At 42.1% G+C, this 20,248-nt stretch overlaps 1 protein-coding gene across 2 annotated transcripts in view; it reads left to right on the top strand.

Moving 5' to 3' along the window:
* Positions 1 to 20,248, top strand: part of PHLDB2 (pleckstrin homology like domain family B member 2) — a 111,541-nt gene that overhangs the window by 26,939 nt on the left and 64,354 nt on the right. Inside the window, exons 2-3 of one of the 2 annotated variants that reach the window (XM_068693424.1) lie at positions 5,126 to 5,273; positions 18,535 to 18,746. The gene's annotated coding sequence lies outside the window, so the exon portion shown is untranslated. The remainder of the gene's footprint in view (positions 1 to 5,125; positions 5,274 to 18,534; positions 18,747 to 20,248) is intronic. The other variant, XM_068693422.1, reaches the window with a different exon arrangement.

The raw sequence follows: 20,248 nt of genomic DNA, 5'->3' as shown, positions 1-20,248 counted from the left end.
AATTTTAGTGTAAACTAATGTTAAAGGAATATTGAGTTCTTGAGGTGCAAATCTTATCTCTTAAATCATTCCCAAAAATTAAAGATACAAAACCAACATTAAAATGTTATCTTCCAAAGCAGAAGGTTTAGAACTTTTGCTCAGCAGTCCCCCCAGCTGAATTATTTGAACAGTAAAACTACATGCCTACCTTTGCATGGGCGCTTCAAAGGTGGAAAATGCATCGTATACTAACTTAGCTTCTGAAGAAAAGGAATCCAATTGTGCAGAAGAAATTACAGTACTGAGTAAAGGAAAAGATAAGGGAAAAGTCTTTATGGGCCAGTGAAGCTCATTACACCTTGACTGCAAAAAGCAGGACCTCTGGGATTGTGTTTTTGCCCCTTGTTGTGGTGCCAAGTCAGGGAACGCACCTACAGGACTAATATCAGTCAGTCACTGGCTGTCATAAATCCAAAATATGCTACTTAAACTTGAACATCTGTACATTGCTAATTAAAATATAACATTACCATGCAAAGCTCAATGGTATGAGGAAGAAATATATCTTGGTGTTCCTCATTAAGGTCCAAGGTGAAGTCTAAGACATGCTGATAGTTTTAATTGTGGTATAATTTTGCCTGGGGATGACGTATATATTTATAATGTGGTGATGCACAATGCCTTTCAGAAGGGGGAATACATACTTAATGGTATCTGCATCCTCCATTGTGGATAGATGGTTAGCTTTTTTATCTATCTGAGGTGACAGTATCTTTTCAGGACATGTGGAGCAAAAGAAAATACTATATTTTCATTATTACTGCCTCACTACTGTAGTGTTACTGCTGAATCTGATTGAAAATAGTAAAAGTAGATGAATGTGGAATGGGTGGGAGAGGAAATGAGGTAACTGACAGAGTCAATCATTGACATAGTCTAAAACTTTAAATTTATGGCTCCTGGAGCCCCAAATGCCATCTCTGGAAGGAGTGAATAAGGTCTTTCAGTGGAGCTCTGCTGGTTACCCTGGATCCTACAGGCTTGAGGGCTTCTGGAAATGTTTCCTGTTTTGGTGTTGTGAGGGTGCCTGTAACTCATGATTAGGTTTCCAGACCGCTTTGTCCATGTTCATGTTTGGGAGAAATCTGAGAACAAAAAACAAGTGCTCCATCATCTTTTGTTTTTCACTTGAAATGTTTTTATAGAAACCAAAAGAGTCTGCTGGACTTCTTTGAGGAATGAAATAGGATAGCATGAAGAAATAACGTGTTTTTAATGTTTGTTTGTTTTACAGAAGATAAAGATGACAGATATCACTTGTTTTCATTTGGAAGTCACTTTCCATTAGAGCCACTCTTATTTCAGTGTCTAATTTACCCGTACACAGCAACTTCAGTTGTGAAATTCAGTCATGTAAAATATGCCGTTTGTATTCAGGCTGCACAAATATTACAGCTTTTTGTAGATTTTTCTTTCTTAACAGCTTTTAATATGAATTTTCACAGTCTTCCACCAGGGCAGTCTGTTGTTTTCTCTTCTTTATATTCCATTTTTCACTCCGGTTGCCTCACTGCCTCATGCAGACCTTAAAACACATGCTATTCTTATTTACCTTGGGTTGTAGTTTGTGTCTTTTTTCCCCCACCCCCAGCCAGGAAGCTAAAAACAGGGTGTGCTTTTAAAAAGCAGGAAAGTAGCTTTAAGTATCTTGATGGCTCTAAGATCTTCTATTTAAAAAAAAAAAAAAAAAAAAAAAAAAAAAAACATGATTTCCTTGGACACTGTCCAAAGTTGTGGCTTTGAAAAATGATAATTTTAGAGTCCCTGTCCCAGTCTAGAAGCGAAGCTTCATCTAACAACACAAGCAAGGACTTCCTTTCCTCCTCTCCTCCCCTCCCCACTGTGACTTACAAATAGCATTTTTCCTGTAGGATAAATAACTTCACTAAAATAGATATATAAACCCTCTGTAAACCTCAGTCTGTTTATAGCTGAAATCCAACTGTTATTTTGCAGCTGGGCTCTGCATTGTATACTGAACCTCGCAGAAGGTTGTTAGCTTCTCTGAGATCTTAGTTTGGTGCGTTTGTTCCTTTTGAACAAGAAATCAGCCTTATTCCTGATCTTTCTCCATGCTCTTTTCTACACGTGATAGGTATGGTGAGGCTCATTAAAAACACTATGGCAGAGGTTCCTGGGAAGGTGGCGTGAGTCCTGCTAGCATGCCTCTGCTGCTTCCCTGCCTTTGTGGAGCAGAGGAAGCAATTACAAACGGGGTGAGCCAGAGGCTGGAAATCATGTCAGATGAGAGAGGCTTGGTGGCACTCGGCCATGGCGTAACAACAGTGAGGCGTGCACGTCCCCAGGCTACGTCTCCAGCGGTCAAGGTCATCGGCCACATGCTCGGTAATGGAGCCCATGAGGAGTACCAGGCTCCCTACTGGCCTTCCTTTGTGGCTTATTACTTGCATCATTCGAGGCAGGTAGGTTAAGCCTGTAAAATGATGCTTGTGCTGCTTGGTCCCATTGTACTGCAGACACAGAGAAGGGTTTGGCCAAACAGTGCCAGTCGCTGGAGCACTCCTGACCCGTGAAGGGAGCTGGGGCCTTCAGGTACTGAGATAATAGATACCAAAGCAAAGCTCCATGGATTGCCATTATATTCCCACTCTATTAACCCCTGTTGCTTTGCTTTTTAGATTTCTGAGGTCAAGGGGGGGGGGGGGGAGAGGAAAAAAAAATAAAAGGGAGAGACAAGATTTGTGCAGGATGTTGGATGTTTTGTGGGTGAATTCAGGACAAAGCTGGTATCTTCATTTCATAATAAGCTGTGATTTCCAAACTATGGGTCATGGTCATAACAAGTTCATGATTTTTGAAGGTGATGTTTCATGCCTAGAAGCACTGGCAAGAAACACATTTACAAAGCAAAAATTTGGGGAAGCAGTCCTCTCTTTATTTTGCCAGAGCTACTCTTAGGTGCTGACCACAAGAAAGCGAAGAGTTGTGGAGACAACTGGAAAATTATGTTGCCCTTCCAGTTCAGGTCTTGTTGTCAGAATATGCAAGACTCAACAAGATTAGAACAGTTTTGCCCTTTAATTTAAACAGATGCAAGTGGGAGTCACTAGCAGATTTGCATCATAACTCTGGTTCAACCCTGAGTCATGGGATTAATTCATTCTGCTATATTCATTTTTGATGAACCACTTTGCTCCTTGTTTGTTAGGGAGGGTTAAGCACTAATTCCTCAATGAAATACTTCTCCCCTGTCGAAACTTGAATGGGATATTTTCCAGGATGCAATCTCAGAAACCACCCTTGGCACAATAGCTGTGCCAGAAATGCCTCACCAGGAAAGCAGATTGCCTGGGGGTGGGGAACATTAACGAAACGGGGAGGGGGGGCTTTTTGAGGACTACTTATATTTCGATCTTCCTTCTCTTGTGACATCAGTCAAAATTTTTCACACTGAATGAAGTCAGATGTCACATATTTCTTTGAACCAAGCCGTTAAAATTCCCAGCTCTTGCTCAAGCAGTAGACGAGACTCATTCCTCCTTTCTGCTGAGGCAGTTTGACTACTTCACGTGGTAGAAAGAGTTATTCAGCTCATGGCTTTCCTATCTGTGAACAGCAGACAGGACCTTATCTGCCTGACTGTTGAAGCAACCCCAGGACAAGGTGCTGACTGTGGATTTTTACAGGAACCTGTGTGTTCAGATGCCTAAAGGGCAAATTGGGCATGAGCGCAGAAATGGAGTGCCTCACCCACACGTGCTGAGGAGCTGGCCCAAAGCATCTGCAGAAAACAAGCCATCTGCACAGTTCCAGGCTGCAGCTGTTATAGCATCATAGCAAAACACTAAATTGGAGCTTAAGAATGAGGGGTAGGGACTAACGCAGTGCATAAAGGAGCCACAGGCTAGCTGAGGGATGTAGAGAGGTTTTTAATTCAAAAACCTCCTTGAGATCTGTAAGATGTTTCTGTAACTCCAAACTTTAATAAAGAGAAACGTTTATCCCAGGATGGAAAACAGAAAATACAGTTACACGTAGGCTTGACTGTGGCTGCTCGTGCAAATGGAGAAATGGATTTATTTTTTCAAGTCAGTGTACTTAACCCAGAGTAGATTTAAAATGTAGAAAGAAAGGAAAACAAGACCATCTTAGCCTGGTACCGATTTCCTTTTACATTTTACCTATGTTTAAATCTGTGTTGCTTTCTTTCCTAGAAATATGATCCTCCCCAAAGTAGATTATGTAGCTATAGAAGCAAGACTGCACTGCTCTTGGAAAAATCTGCATGCCTTTGTGCTTACATTTCTTCGCTTTTGCGTCTGAGCTGAGCCCCTGACAATTGAAAATATTTAAAGAAGGAAAACTAAACTCCAGTGAATGTGAAAGGCATTTGCACAAAAATACAAGCTGCCTTCCTTTGGTCTTAATAGAAAATCCTTAAAAGAATTGCATATGCTATATCGATAAATACAACTCCTCATTCCCTCTATGCTCGTGCGCTGGTTCTGAAAGTCTTTGTTTCTATTTTTGTCTCTTCACTCTTTATCCAAATAAAGATCTGTAAGTAAGTAAGTTTTCTGTCTGTCTAAGCTCAGCAGCTACGTGGTCACATCTCCTCCATATCATTTTTCCTGTGAACTTTCAGTTCCTTCTCCTTCGCTTGGAATAAAATCAAGCACTGTGTTAATGGCCAGGACACTGCAGCAGGAAGACCCTACCACATCTCCTCGGGGCCTGTGCATGCAAGAGGTGAAATGCTATCGGTCTCGTGGAACTGTGATGAGTAACTTCAGAGTCACTCTCCTATAATAGAAACTTAGTTTAAGAGGAGAAAAAAAGTGCTGGTGTGCCTCAGTGCTTTCCAAAGCCTGTTTTTGCCATGTAAAGTCAATTGGCTGTAAGCTGTGGGCCCAGCTTGGCTTCAAAGAGTGCCTGGCTCTCCATTCACAAACTAAATGCTCTAGAGAGCTGCCAAATTGGGGAGATTATTCTGTCTCGTTTTCTGGCAAGCCGCGGCTGCGTGTATCACTTCATTTATATGCTAATTGAGGCCAAGCCTCCAAATAGACTCCATACAATATCTGTGACTTGGCTCCCTCTCTATGATTATTCTGCCTTCCAGCAGCTACAGTGTGTGCTCTGAGCCGGAGGAGATTTAGTAATGTCTTCATCTACCAAGTCCCAAATCCTGGCCCCAGCTTTCGGAAACTGACGGCTGAACCAGAGCAGTGCAGCTCGCTTGCATGAAGGATTGCCGTGCTGCTGTGAAGGTGAGCTCACAACATTTGTTGATGGTAACTCTCTCCCTGTTCCAGCTTTAAGGAGATGCTGATGTTTCTCGTGCCAGCTGGTGTAGTAAGAGGTTGCAGAGGGCATGGGTAATTACAGGGATGATGTGTTGATGAGCTAAAGCAGCCAGTTCTGTTAGCTCCTCTCTTCTGCTGGCTTGTGTGTGATTGAATGGCAAAAGCTCCCTTTGCTCAATTTTCTGTCCTCCTTTTAAAGCTCAGTGAACACCCCTGCGCTGTCAGTCATTCCTTGAGGAGCACTATGTTGTTACAGAAAGAGCAGGTACAAAGTTGAGGATGAATTTTTCAGCAAATGGGACGCTTGCTGCGGGCTGAATTCACCCAATGTTTCACCAAAGGCTATTGAATGTAGGGTGGAAAACATATGTGCTTGTGGTACAAAATCTTTGAGTTTTTTCAGAAGGAAGCTTTAGTACCTCCTGCTTAAAGCGTGGATGTGACAATGTCTTATGAGCATTTCTTATCATTAACCCCAGGGATCAGAGCTCTCTGCTAAATTCTGAAACTTCCTTATGATATCATTTCCATACTTCTTTGAACTTTCTGTTAGAAATCTATCAAGGTGTGTTTTAAAATATCTTGTTAAAAGAGAACTGAGCAGTTGAAATTTAGGAAGTTCCCAGATGGCAGTCACCTGTACAAACCCTTTGCAGACCTGCACTGCAGCACAAGCTGTTACGGCAGCTTGTACGTGGGAGCACAGAGTTACAATATGCCTAACTTTTGATTACCCAGTGAAAAAACGGGATGTCACAGTCCTGGTCCAGGTGCCCAAACAGGTGCTTCATAGTCTACCGGAGAGCAAGAATGGCCAAGGAAAAGCAGTTGACATGAACATGACAAAAATTCCTGTGCTCTCCCAGGCCAGGTGCGTTCTCACAGCTTTGAAATAAGGAATGATTTGCAATTGGGATTCGTGACTTGGGCTCAGGCACCTACATTGTCTGTTTGTACATGGGGGATTTGCTGTTCTTGTCTGAGTTGTGGCAATGCCCACCTCTCCTCCAGGAAGTGAGGGGTATCAGCTCAGTGGGAGTTTCCTGCCTGAGGCAGTTCAAATTTACGCTTTGTGTGCTGGGTAATTGGTTTATCCAGGGCACGAGCTGGCATGGAGACACCCCATGCCTCACCTGTTGACGTGGCCAGGAAAGGAAGGAGGACTCATGAAGCCACAGGCAGATAAAGCAAGAGGGAGCAAAACTCTTTTGCCCAACAATGAGGCAATTTCCTGGGATGGACCAGCTGTGGGATCTGCTACTTCCCAGAAGTGCTTGAGCACTTTGTAATCGGCTCATCACTCATCAGAGGAACCTTCCATGGGATTTCCGAAGCCTGCCCCTGCATTCACTGTACTTTGTTACCGGGAACAGCTGCCTCAAGTCTCCTCTGAACTGCCTCAGGGTTATGACCTGTTGGCTGACAAAAATAGGTGCCAGGTGAGGTTCCTGCCAGGGCATGACTGCCAGGCTGAAGAAATGCCTCTGCCCTTGTGCAAGGAAGTGGCTCATTTATTTCCATGACACTCTGTTCCTTTGTGTGCTCCATGGAGCAGGTTTTGGCAAGCAGTGTTCACGCAAGTCTCTCTGTTTTAAGTGGAAAAGCTCCAAAGCTGATAAATTTCCTGTGTCAGAGAAAGGACATCTCTGTTCTAGGCCAGGATGCTATCGTGAGCATCCTGTTGCTCTTAGTGCTGCAGTTCTGTTACTACTGGAGTACGATGCTCACTCCTCAGAAGATCTAGAAGTTTTAAAATTTGTTAATTTCTTTATGGAGTGAAAGGAACTGTCTGAAATGCTGTTATTTTTACATTTATATTTTTCTTGTCAACCTTATTGTCTCTACTTGGACTCTAATGGGATGTTTTAATTTGAGAATATTTGTTTTGTGGTATCAGACACTGCCTGACACAGGATGCATCCTATCTTACAGTGCTAATTGTGTTTAACTTAGAGCAGAGGTTTTAACCCCAGACCCTCTCAGATGGATAGGGCAGGAACATGAACACAGGTGTCCATTGGACAAGACCTCTCCAGTATGAAAACAGTTTCCACTCAGTGACAAAAACGATGGCTTTGACTGAAAGGTAAAACAAACAAACAAAAAATCCTTCCAAAATACACTGGATACATTTTCTTACTGTGTTAAGGTTAGCTGACAATACCGGTTAATTTTGAAATGTGTAGAGCTATGTTTCACAAAGTTTTGCACCTACATTTACAGAAAATTCATCTCTTCCAGCAAAAAGAACAGCACAGGGGTGGATTTAACTGGAGGAGAGAATTAGCTGGGGAGAGGAACGTGATTTAAAGGGCAAGAGGAAGGGTAGAAGAGATCGTTTTCCTGTGGTACCACCTTTGCCAAGGAAAAAGGAGCTGGTGCATTTAAATATGGGCTTCCTTACTGTAAGAAGATAGAAGAAGGTCAGCAGCTCCAGAAGTCTTACAGGAGCACGCCCAAGAGTTGTTTGTGGTTAGTGTCCTGTTGAGTGCTTCTGAGGGGGATATACTTGCAGTGTTTTGTCTGGGTATTAAAAACACACACATTGTGATGCTGGCAGTTGCACTAAGTCTTGCTGAAGGTAGTGGGTGTAACAACCACCCTTCCTTTGAGTCAAGTGCAAAGTGCAATTAGGCTTTAAGGAATAGATAGCTGAAACAATGGGAGCCACCACCCCAACGAGGGTACATGCAGAGCTGTTTAAGAATGCGTGTGGCATGGGTGGAGGGTTTGATAACAGGCTGTGTTAAGGTGCAGGTGGCTGAATATTGTTCATGTGGGGGAGAAACCAGAAAAAACATCAGAGCAGCACACATCAAGAAAGTCCTGACAAAAGAAATACTTGCTGCCTGACTGAATAAAAGCTTAGAGACTTTACAGGAGTCAGGCACATGGAGCTCAAAGCAAGCAAGCAAAGTGCTAGCTGCTCCAGGTACAATGGATCAAGTGTTATGGAGTTGCTCTGAAATCAAAAGGCTTTGTTTCAGAAAAATAATGGTGCCAGGCTCCATCACCTGTCCATCTGCCAGAGAGCAGTGATGCCAAGGTATTGGGCATTGCCCAGCGCAGGATGTGGCAATGCTCAGATGGATCTCCCCAGTACTGCAGTGGCAAAGAAACAGGGACCTGTTTTACTAGCTGTAGCTAGGCAAGTGAATCTGTTCTAGGGAATGCCACTGCAGATTTCAGTGCAGAAACTACAAATAAACAAACAGCAAGTTGAAGGGAAAGGCTAGGTCAGAATAAAATGAGAACCAGGACCAGCTAGCCCACTCTCACTTTCCACATAGGAGTATTTACTTGCTCCAGAGCTGTATTTGGCAAAGTGAGACTTGCAGTTAGGTTTGGAGGTTTGCATTTTCACTTGATTGCACATTCAGTTTGACCACTGTTCAGCTTTACACATCTTTCTGATTACTACAGTGTCTCACACGCTCTCTCTTGCATGAGACCTATCTTGTCACCTAAAAGAGCCCAGATTTTATGCATAGTGTACGCTTTGTTAACTAGATTTACCATGTGACTAGGTTACCTGTTTGTGGCAGAAAGGCTGTCCCTTACTAGCTTTATTCAAAAAAAACTTCTGGCAATCTATTTATAAACATAATATTAAGAAATTTCTAATGTAATAGGTTTGGGTTCTAACAGAGACAAAGTTAAAGAACACCTAAAACAGCACCTGTCATAGATAGTTCCTTGGGCTTTAACGTGCCTACAGGCTCCACATAATTTCCTGTACAACCAAGTCTGATTTCTATTAAAGTGCTGTCTGAGTCTGACTTGCATTAGTCCCATGAGTGATTGCTAAGTGTTGATTTAGATTCTTCTTACACTTAGGTTGAAGAAAATGAAAAGCAAATGGGCTTAAGGCAAAACTGAAGCTATGCTGTACATCATTTTATTGCATTCCTCTGAACCTCAGCTAGCTCTCCAGTGATGCACCAGCCAGGGTACTGGCTTTTCAGAGCTTTTTAGCATGCATTACCCAGAGTTAAACCTCTAGATTTTCTTTCAACATTTTTCAAAATGTTCTTATATGTAAGAAAGAAGTTTTTAGCTTTCAAAGTGAGAATACAATAAAAGCAATTATTTTCTTTTCCACAAAAAAAATAGTGAACAGCATAAGATACCACATATCATACATGAAACGAGCCTCCTGGCTCATCCAATGCAGTGCCTCACAAGCACAGAGGTAATAGCTGGTTAGACCCAAAAGGTCTACAAATCACCCATTCTGCATATACCACAAGCCACAAAATACTCCCCAATGCTCCATAAGGGCTTGCACACACATAGTACAACCCATTCAAAGCCACGAACTGGTGTGTGCCACAGTTGCGCTGCTGCAGTCACAGCAGCCAGCATCTACCATCTCCTATAATGTTCCACAAGAGGCTAGCAAAGACATCTGAGACTTTTTTTTCAGCATCCTAAGTACTAAACACACTGAAGAGCTCTCAAATAAAATGCAAGCAATATATCCTGTCACACAAGGAGTAAGCAATACATCCTATCGCATTCTTCAGTTAGACTTTTGCACTCTGCTTCTCTTACGTAGGTTCAAGGAATAGATTTCAACATTATGTGCACACCTTGCACTTGAGCATGTACACACCCAAACACCTTTCCCTGTGGTGTTTTGGAAATGACTTTTGGATCTTTACGGCACAATGGTGGTGTGTCTTCTGGACTCTGGAGAGCCAGAGGTAGCACCTCTGTCTTTCCTGTGCATTTTAAAACCCTGCCAGCAAGAAGCCGGGGGCTTGGCTGCCCCCACAAGGGTCCATCCTGGAGGCTGAGTTTACTGGTCTTTTCAGTTGCTGCTGAAAGACAAAACTTCTCCTCTGTGCTTGAGATGAAACAAGTTTGGGGTTCCAACCATCTGAGCAGACATGTCTCCTGGGACTTTCAGTGCTCAGATGCACATCTTAAATCCTTACATCTATGAGCTCGTTTTCCTCCCGTGTTCCACTGACAGTCTTCATTTCCATTAATAATTACATGTGAATTGCCAAGAAGACTGCCCCTCGTGAAAAAACACCTTCTGAAATTTCAGAAGCAGCTATGTATGTTCAGTATTACTGTATCTGTGTGCTGCTGGCTAAGTGGCTGTGCCCTGTTCCCTGTACACATGCATAGATATGGAGGATTCATACTCGATTTTCTTATCCTGTCAGACTAAAGCATCACATACAGTAACCTAAAAGACAGGTGCTAAGGAGGACCCTACAGAAAGTAGGGATGCTTTCAAAATGTTTAATGTTTGGTTTTAATTTTTAGTTCAGCTTAGGTCTTCAATTACTTGAAACAGCTGCATCCTTTTTAGTTTAATACATAGAAATAGCAGCTCCGCTAGAGACCAGAAAGTTAATTCTCTAAAGCTCTTACCAAATAAAGTGGCTAAGGATAAAAAATCTTAGTACTCTTCTGGTAACAGGTAGATGAGAACTTGCTTCCCATGAAGGATAGACTTAGTCTGTTGACGTCCAAACAGATCAGCAGTGTGACATTTGTTTCTCACAGGAAAGTCCTTTCCCTGGAGTGCAGACAGGAAATCCAAAATAAGAGGAGGTGAATACCAAAGGACCACTGAGGGAAGGGGAGGATCAGAAAGAACAGTGTTCGCTTGTTGTGTAGGCTAGGGAAAGAAAAAAGCGTGTGAGAAATCAGTGTTTATTCCTACATTTTGCGAAGTGCTCTGACTGCAGAATGAATCACTTCTTTGCTGTGAAGCTATAGTACAATCACCGTGCCACCTGGTGAAACCCTGATTTTCTCAAAAAGAAAATGAATTACTGCATTACTTTCCAGGGGAAATATTACACAATTCATCTTATCCAACCAATAAATGAGAGGCCCTTAAGTCTGTTCACAGCACCTGTTTTTCTGACTACCGACCACTGAGAACCAGCAACTTCTGCGAAGTACTTGATTTCTCTGTCAGAAATTTTGGTACAAACTCAGTGACCCAGTAGTGGGCTAGCATTAATAGCAGCACCCAAGTATTTAACACAGGGATCTTCTGCTGGGTATACTTTGTCCAGGCTAACATAGCCCTGTGAAGCTGCTGTGCTCTGAATATGTGATGGCACGTTACAGGTCTAACATGAGGTGGGAAAGACAGGAGCCAAGCGAGCTTTGTTGTCACCCCTCAAATCCACTGATAGCAGCTTCGATTTGGATGGTTGCCACCCCATCAGCTTCCCCCAGAGCTCAGGACTCAAATGCTGGGCAGCTGCACCGGCAGTGGGTAAGGAGAGCTAATTGCTTCAGCACGAGGAGCAGAGGAAGAGTGATTCACCTTGTAACAAAGGGCCCTGCAAGGCTCTGCTGTGTGGAGCTACTGAGATGCTCTGTGGCAGTGAGGCTGCGAAGCGGGGGCTCTGAAAGGGACGTTCCTCCCATTGCATTTGCTGACTTGAAGTTTTTGTCAGCTGGGTCTTTGGGCTTCGTGCCAGCCCAGAAAAACTAACAAAGGCCATTTCTTCAGTTGCATATGGTCAGGAAAAGAAGGAAAAGGGGAGGAAGAATAAGGGACTGTAATACTTTTAAAAGAGGAACTTTTTTTTTTTTTTCTTCAGAGAAGTAAAAATGTCTCATTTATATAGCTTCTGGCTATTGTAAGCCCCAGCGTAATTCTTAAATCTATGTGAGGTAGCACAGATCACATGGCTTTAACGTAGTACAAAGGCCATGGGAAGCGAGGATAGTTTTGAAACCGAACCTAAAATCCTACTGTGGTCAAAAAGGGAATGAAAAAAAAAAAAAAAAAAGAAAAAAGAAAGAAAAGATGCAACATTAAGCCCAAGAAAGAATTGCTTGGACTGGATTTGTCCAGCAAAGGTTATTTCCACTCATTTAACATTTTTTTTCCCCTCAGTCTCCTAGGTTCTTCAGAGAGATTGTGCTCTTAAGAAAATGTTATTGGGGCTGGGTGATTTCTGTGCCTTCTGATAAAGAAATAAATAAGATGCTGATGTATCCGTAGTTTTCAAAACTCACATTTCAGTTTCTCAGTCATTTCAAAGCTGTCTAACTGAGCTGCTCAGGGATTTCATGGTGCTGCTGTCCCCTGGCCACGGCACGTTTGACAAAAGTTGAGCTGTTAGATACCCTTCCTTGACCAAATTCCAATACAGCTGCATCTTCGCGCTCTCTTCCTGAGATGCTGCTGGGTGCGAGTGGCACCAGTTTAAGCATTGCCAAATTCTATTAAAGTTCTCTTAAAAAAATAAAAAAAAAAGTGAGAACAACATTTTAATAGTGAAGTATAACTGGCTATTGTTGCTATTGTTGTCCTTTCTTTGTATAAGCTCTTATCAAGGTTTTGAAGTTCTGCCAGCTTGTTTCCATTACAAGGAAAACTTGATACCAGCTGGAATTTCTGGAGTACAGAGGGAGTGATGGCAACGGTCCTGTTGACTTACACAAATGTGCACAAAATCCTATTTTTTTTTTTTATGAATGCAGAATAAAGAAACTGGAAACAATTTTCTGCTGAGACATCTCTGCCTTTTCAGCAGCACTAGACCCTAGGAAGCTCTGTCTTTTTAAACTTCTTTCTAATGTGGTATCCACTGCAACTTTTCTCATTCTCTCACTTCTCTTCAAGGCTTTTTTTTTCACTCTCTCCTGCCCATCAGTACTTCGAGCTATAGCTATCAAGTGTTCCAGCCCTGTGCTTATCTGCCCCGAGAGAAGCCTCCCTGCTCATATTGCGTAGCTTCTACTCAGTATTTTGGGCGTTAGATTCTTTTTTTTTTTTTTCCTTTTTTTTTTTTTTTCCTGCCATCACTACCCCTGAGAGTCTTTTGAGTCTCGCAGTTTGCTTAATCCAAGCCTGGGAGCAATGAAAATGGTTATTAACACTTTCAGTGTAACGGCTGGCTGCAGCTAGTGACATAAAACCCAGCTGTCATGTTCACTCTGTTGATCTCACGCACCAATGGGCAGATAAAGCATTAGAATCAAGATAATTTGCTAAAATGGAGGAATCAGACCCTGCAGTATGGGCCCTACCTAGTAGATGTAGCCCGCATGAACATGCTACAGCCCTGTTTCATCTACAAAATAGGGTTCCTTTTCAGCATGCGTACCATATTAAGCTTTCTTTGCATTAGCATCAAAAAATCTTGACTTCTGCAATATGCCATGATTCAAACCATATGGTGCGTGAGAAACAGGTGGAGCAAAGCCTGAGCAAAAAGAATGAGAGGAGGAAAAAAAACATTTTAATATAATCAAGATAAAGAACTACACTTGTGACCATTACCCTCCCAGCAATTATTATCAGAATAAATAGGCGAGCCCTTCCCAATAAAGAAATTAACAGTGAATGTGGGCTGAATACAAGGAGTTACTAACTGGCATGCTGTGCCCTTTAGGAAGGTGTTATTAACAATTATTTGGGGGGCATTTTATATATAGCTTTGAGTTGCTACAAGATGGTTCTCTCTGACTTTCGGGGTAATTATTTCTGGTATGCTATTTTTGCTCTGATTTTTCATCTCTGTCGCAGAGTTTTATTTCAATGTCCTGATGGTGTGATTCTTCAACCCCTCTTTTTAAAGGGGTTGCTGGAGCACTTCCCGTGCAAATGTTTTCTGAGGTGTTTATCAGCGAGATGACTTCCCACTATAGTTTCTGTGAACGCTCTTTTTAGACATGTTAATAAAAATAAAAGGTGATTTGAAGAAGGTGTTAATGCTTTTAGCCTGACTATTTGAAGAGGGCAGTTTAATTGGGGTACTTACAACTGCAAATCCTCTTTTTATTTTTCCTTGTGCTTGATGTCTGTCTTCTTTTTATAACAAAAACAGTATGTAGTTGCATGTTCTTATGGCAGGGAAAAGCCAACGCAGCCATCCAGCTGTTAAAATCACTGTTGATGTGAATTTTGTATGGATTTCCCACTGCATGGCAGGAAACCAGCTTTCATTGCTCCTTCCCCCTCCTCCCCATCTAGCCTTCTATTAGATTAATACCAGAAGCATGAAGTAACGTTGCACAGAAAGTTGTTGCTTTTAGCTCTTGGAAAACTTGGCAGCCTCTCGAGAAATGAAGGGGGGAGGGGGAACCTGAAACTTCATTTGCCAAAGAAGAGATCTGAAGCATTGAGCAAAAAGAAACATTTTTCTCTCATTAAATCTCTGAAGCTTTACAAGCCAGCTAATGACAAACTATTTAGAAGCCTAATGAGGATCAAGCATCAACCCTTTCCTCTCTGTGTTTGTTGGCTGGCTAATTTAGCGTCCCTTTTTTGTGTTACCTGATTTATGTCCTGTTAGTGAAGTGTATAGTTAAGATAGGGTGTTTCTCTTCTTGGTTGTGAAAGGTTTCTCAGATAAGTTTACAGGGCAGACCTGGGAGCTTGCAACCCAAATGACTGTTGATCGTGAGTGCTGGGATGTTGTTGCAAATGCTTCAAGGTTTTGGTAGAACAAAGAAGAATGGAAAAAACATGTAATGTGCAAACAAGGCATTATGAAACAGAGGAGAGACCACCCCCAGCGTCCTATCTCAGATATCGCAGTGGTCGTGAAGCTACAGCACGAAATTATAATTTATTAAAACAACGTGTTAAAGATTGTCATATGTTAATTTCCTGTGATATTCTGAGATCAGCAAGCATATTTTATTGCTTCCTGTGGGCCTAATCCTACATCAGGCGGTGTGAACTTCATTGGGAGCGTGTGGGGTCGTGGTTGCAGCAGCAGCACAGACCCAGGCAGAGGAGCGGGCACGGGACGGCTCCGCAAACAGGCAGCCCAGGCTGCTGGGGAGAGGTGCTGTGAGACAGGGACTCATGCTCAGAGGTGAGGTGAGCAGTGGTAGGCAAGGATACATGCCTAAAGCAGCAGCCTTTGCACAGTATAACTCCTGTAAAATGGCCTTTCCAAGCTTGTCATAGTTTCCAAGTAACTGAGCGTATTTATTTTTTTGGTTTACCATCATGCTGCTGGTTGTGGTGTTGCCTCATAAAGCCTCTGGTTATAACAAGATGCTTGGTTATAGCTGTCCTGGCTGTAGGAGCTGGATTTCTACAGCAGAGATCAGTTTTAAGGATAACTGCAGCATCAGACCCCCCAAAATCAATGGTCCATCTTCCCCTTTCTGCCACATGAATGCGTTTTCTGAATGTATTTCAGAGTTGCTCTGCAACACTCTCCCCTGCTATGTTGCTAGCATTTTGTTTAAGAGGGGCGTGTACTGCCAGGAGATTAGATGCCTGGCTGTTGCTGGACTACTCTTCTGGTTTAGGCTGAGTTTGCATTGGGTATTACTGATTTTCCAGGATGTTTAGCTTTGGGTTTTGCATATTTTGTTTGTCTAAGCACATAAGCTTCTTTGAGTAACAGATACATGGGGAGAAAATATTTTTTTTTTTTTTTTTTTTCAGTGCTTTTAATTCTATCCCTATTTGGAGAAAAATCATGGAAAACTAAGGCTGAAATGTGTCTGTGTTTTATTCTGCCCCTATTAGTGTAAGAAAGCAGTAGTGATATTGTGTCATCCTTTGTGTTGCTAATGGGAGTTAATTTCACATTTGGAGGCTATCTGCCAAGAAAAACCCTTTCTACAGCCCTACTCAATGTACATATACAACTTCTCAGCAAAGGCAGCTCCATGAATCAGTTGTGAGGATGTATTTTATCTAAACTTTATTAGGTGTAGCCTTTTCCTTAATGAAAGCCACTACATGAATTCTGGCCCCAATTACTCTGAAGAGAATGAAGTAAGTTTTTGGCACCGGTCTTCCCTTCTAGTAGCAATGCATTCTTCTACCTCTTCTGTCTCTGTACTAATTAACTCAATTTCACCTGAAGGGGAAGAATGCTTTTGTAGAAGGAATGACCCAAATCAGTATTTATTTCAACACAGAGTTTTGTCTCTGCACAGATTAACTGTAAAATTAAAGTAGTATTTTGGGTTTTCCACTCCCTGTTTTGTTCTAGCTGAGGTTTTGTGTGCAGCCTTGGTCAACTGGCTTAAATGCTTTTAGATTACTATTTCCCTACTAAAGAAAGTACTACCTTGCTCACATGATCCACTGTGTTAGACAAACAGATAAAAGCTTTGTGCATCCAGATTTGATAACGACAGATAAAGACCAAGTAGGAACAGCGAATTTCCCTGGTTTTGTATCACGGACAAGCCACGCAGCCCCAGACTAAGGTGTGTATAGGAGTTTATTGCTCCCTGAAAGGGCAACCACAGGAAGTAGATAGCATTATATCCGACCACAGAGTACAAAATCAATTGTTGCTTAATGTGTGATTGTAATTGCAAAACACTAACTATTGTATTTGCACCACACCATCTTCTGTCCATCATTTGCCTCCTGATTTAATATATCTAAAGAGCATTGAGAAGGTGCTGCCCGTAGACCCTGCGTGTGAAGTGCAGTGTTTGCTTGCAGAACTTTGCTTGCCTATTGTGTATCAAAAATGTATTTGTGTACAGAAAAACTTCTAAAACTTAGCTGCAGTATCAGAGTTGAATAATTAAGTTATAAGTTACCCTCATTCGCAGATGTGTGCTGATTCTAGCAAAGGGAAGCAATTAATCAGCTCCGAAGACAGACAGCCATGCTTAGGGCTGCACTCTTGCGATTTAGAGAGTCATGTCTGGCCCGTGTTAGCAAAAATCCTTTGGATTATTAAAACATGCTACTTTAAAAAGAAATAGCGTGATCTTTTATTACACTAAAGGGTATAGTTGCTTAATTAAAAGTGCTTACCTTTCCAACAAATGTTTTGCCTATATCTTTAGGTCATTATGACTACTACTTGTGTGAGTAATTATGAGTTGTCACCATAAAATGTCTCTACCAGTAAATTGCACAACTCATTAACAGAGAACTAACTGCCTGAATTACCTAGGTCCTCACTTCAATGGTAGTTCTGAAACAGCCCTACTCTGAGCTGCAAAGTTAGCATGAGAAGAAGAACAAACCCCAAAACTGCACAGCAAATCCCAGCAATGCCTCAGCAAAGTGCGATGAAGAACAAGTCTTGCCAGCCTGGTCCTTTAAGCTCCGAATTCGGCTGCAAAAGCAGCCAGCACTTGATGATTCAGAGGAATGCAAAGCCTAACCACTTTCTTGCCTTGCAATTACAACCTAGTTAATTGTGTACAACTGTGCAAAGGAAGAGAGTGAGGAAATTCCTTTCCTGACCCTTTCAGCAATTGACTTGTGCCCTGGAGCATGAAATTTGATTACTCATGTAACTTATTTTCCTGAGGCAGTTTTTGTTGATAGCTCTTGTGTGACAATTCAAGAAAGGTTCAGGCCAAGTCACAAGAACACCACTGGCTGAACATCAGCTTGCTTTATTTTTCTTATTGTTTGATATACCTCTGCATTGTGTGGTGGATTAAGAGATTTTTAGATTTCGATCTTGGATGGCAAGTGTAATTATTGGGCGTGTTCTTTTTTTCCCACTGGAATGGTACTGATAAATGTGGTCATGCTCCAGGTTGCCTTTTAATTTAGCAGATTCCCCATGAGGCTTAAAAATTAAGTTTCCTTCAGTACCTAGGATCCAGCCTGCCACACGATCTGAAAATGTTTTTGATAGAGTTACAGAAGAAGAATCACCACTTGATTTGAAGCTTCACCAAAAGTTCTGGTTGTGACAATCCTTATTATTTTTTGAGCTACAAGCAACTGTGTTAATATTATTCTGCAATGGCAAACAACAGCTGGGTTTCTTTACCGAGGCAGTGGTACAAAATGCTCTTGGTTACATGCTGCAAAGCACTGAGTCATTACAACCTCATTTGTTGCCACATGCTTGCTCAAAAAGGCTGCAATTCAATAATCCATTGGTGTATTGGTCATGCCGGTTCAAGAAATGTAGGCTTGGTCTCCAGCAGAGCAGCTCAGATTTGTGTTGGGCTGTGGTTCCTCCACATCTTAGACATTCAGTGCAACTAAGTGTTGGATCATTTTCAGAAGGAGGGGGCAGGGAAGGAAGTTGTTACCAGGATCATTTTCTTGATTGGGTTTTCACCAATAATTGCATCAGCCCACCCAAGAAGGCCACAGACTACAGATTGGGAACCTAAATGAATAGTTAAGGCAGGAAAGGGAAGAAACCAGATCAGTTTTGCCACCAAAGAGGGGAGGGGAAAAAAAAAAAGTGTAACTATGCCAAAAGTCATCAATGGACAGCTTTATCTCAACTGACTTTGTCAGGTTGGGTATTGTCTCTTCCTGCAGGTAACATAAAGCCTGAACCAACTCCCAGCTGTGGGCTCTGGCTCATTTGACAGAAATGCAGTCATGGCCACGCCTGATGCGGATAAAATCGGTAATGCAGTGAGACCAGGTAATGGAGAGATGGTGATTGTGGATGCCTGCTCACAGGTGACTTCAGTTCTGATCCAGCTGAATAGATTCCTCCTTCCCTGTTACAGAAGCATGCCAGTGAGGTATTTTTATTACCGTTTTCAACACTCCTGATTAAAATATACTTTGTGCAAGCTTTCCAACGTTTGATTTTTTACTTATACGAATTACCATGGAAACTACTAAACCTTTATTGGGCTTGCTTGTATACTCAGGGGTGGGGAATTTTGAATGCCTCTATGATAAGCAATACAGGTGGTGTAGCAGTGCAGCTGCCACAAGGATGGTTCAAGCTAGCTAGGTGGACTGTTGAACCCATCAGAGCTTCTCAGTTCACGTGCAAGTTTCCATTTCTTTTTTCCTGACTTTCCTTAAGAGGTCTGTTGTTGCCTTTGTTCCAATGAGAACAGACAGTATTCAGCTCTTTAGTTTTTGGAGTTTTACTACTTTGACCATTTTTGACAGTTTCCTAAACATAAAAGGACCAAATGAATATTATTTTTTTTTGTTAAGTTGCCAGACTCTTGCTAGTTAGACATTCAAACCTATCTTATGGCCGAACCTATGGCTATTTTTTAGTTCCTCTTGTTGTTTTGGAAATAAACTTTTATTCCTTCTCTTTCTCTCCTTTGATGCCAAGAAGCAGATGACATTGACTCAGGTAATGTTTTCCCATAGATATATGAGGGGAAATGCATGCTTGGCCTCATCCAGCTTTGCTGACAACTCACCTAATGGATAGGAGCTAAGCACAGGAACAATTCACCTGGCATTTTTAATTTCTTTCAGAGGCATGATTTGTCTGCAAGTGCCAAGTTACTCCTTTCTGTACTGTTAAGCTTCATATTCTCTAGGGACATTTCTGCAGAGTATTACTTACAGTTTTCCCACTCAAAATAACAAAAGGAAAACCCTGTGAGAGAAGGGGAGGCTGGCTGCTTTTGGCTCTGAATGCAAGCAGGGTTAAAAGTCATTCTCACTTCTTCCAGCTGTGAGCACATCCTAAACTTTGCATTCCTTACGTGTACGTGGCTTGATTTGTTTAAGTGCATGGACCTCTTGTTTGTTTGGTGAGCAAAGCCCATGAGCCAACTTCAATACTAGCGATAAATGAAACTCTCGGACATCCCAGAAGAGCTCAGCCAGGTTCTGGCCTATCAGAATAACTCGCTCAAATGCTTGTCATTTTGTATGTAAACTATGGTAGATACCAGGAGAGCCAAGTCCATTTCTTCTTTCATGTCCTCTGGGCCTGTGGGTGTTACTACATAGATTCCAGATTTTAAGGAGTGATTGCGAAGTTTATACTGTGGTAAACTAATGGTGTTAGCCAAGTAAAATATCCCCTGGAAACTGCAAGGCACAAACTGGATCGGAACTGCCCCCGAACACAAATGGTTAGCGGTTTCTGCAGTGTTTCACGTCTGTGGGGCACTGTGTGAGCTATGCTAGCTGCCCAGGCCCCCTGTACAGTAGGTGTGTGCTGCAGTCTCCACTTGCTTACTGGGAAGAAAGCAAGGGGCAAGGTCACACCGCACGTGAACAAAATGGTTATCTGGGGTGCTCTGGCTGGCCTCTCCCACAC

Source organism: Anas acuta, chromosome 1 (genome assembly GCF_963932015.1).
Source record: "Anas acuta chromosome 1, bAnaAcu1.1, whole genome shotgun sequence".
NCBI lineage: Eukaryota > Metazoa > Chordata > Aves > Anseriformes > Anatidae > Anas > Anas acuta.
The sequence above is the reverse complement of the archived record's forward strand: the minus strand, read 5'-3'. Positions and strand labels throughout refer to the sequence as shown.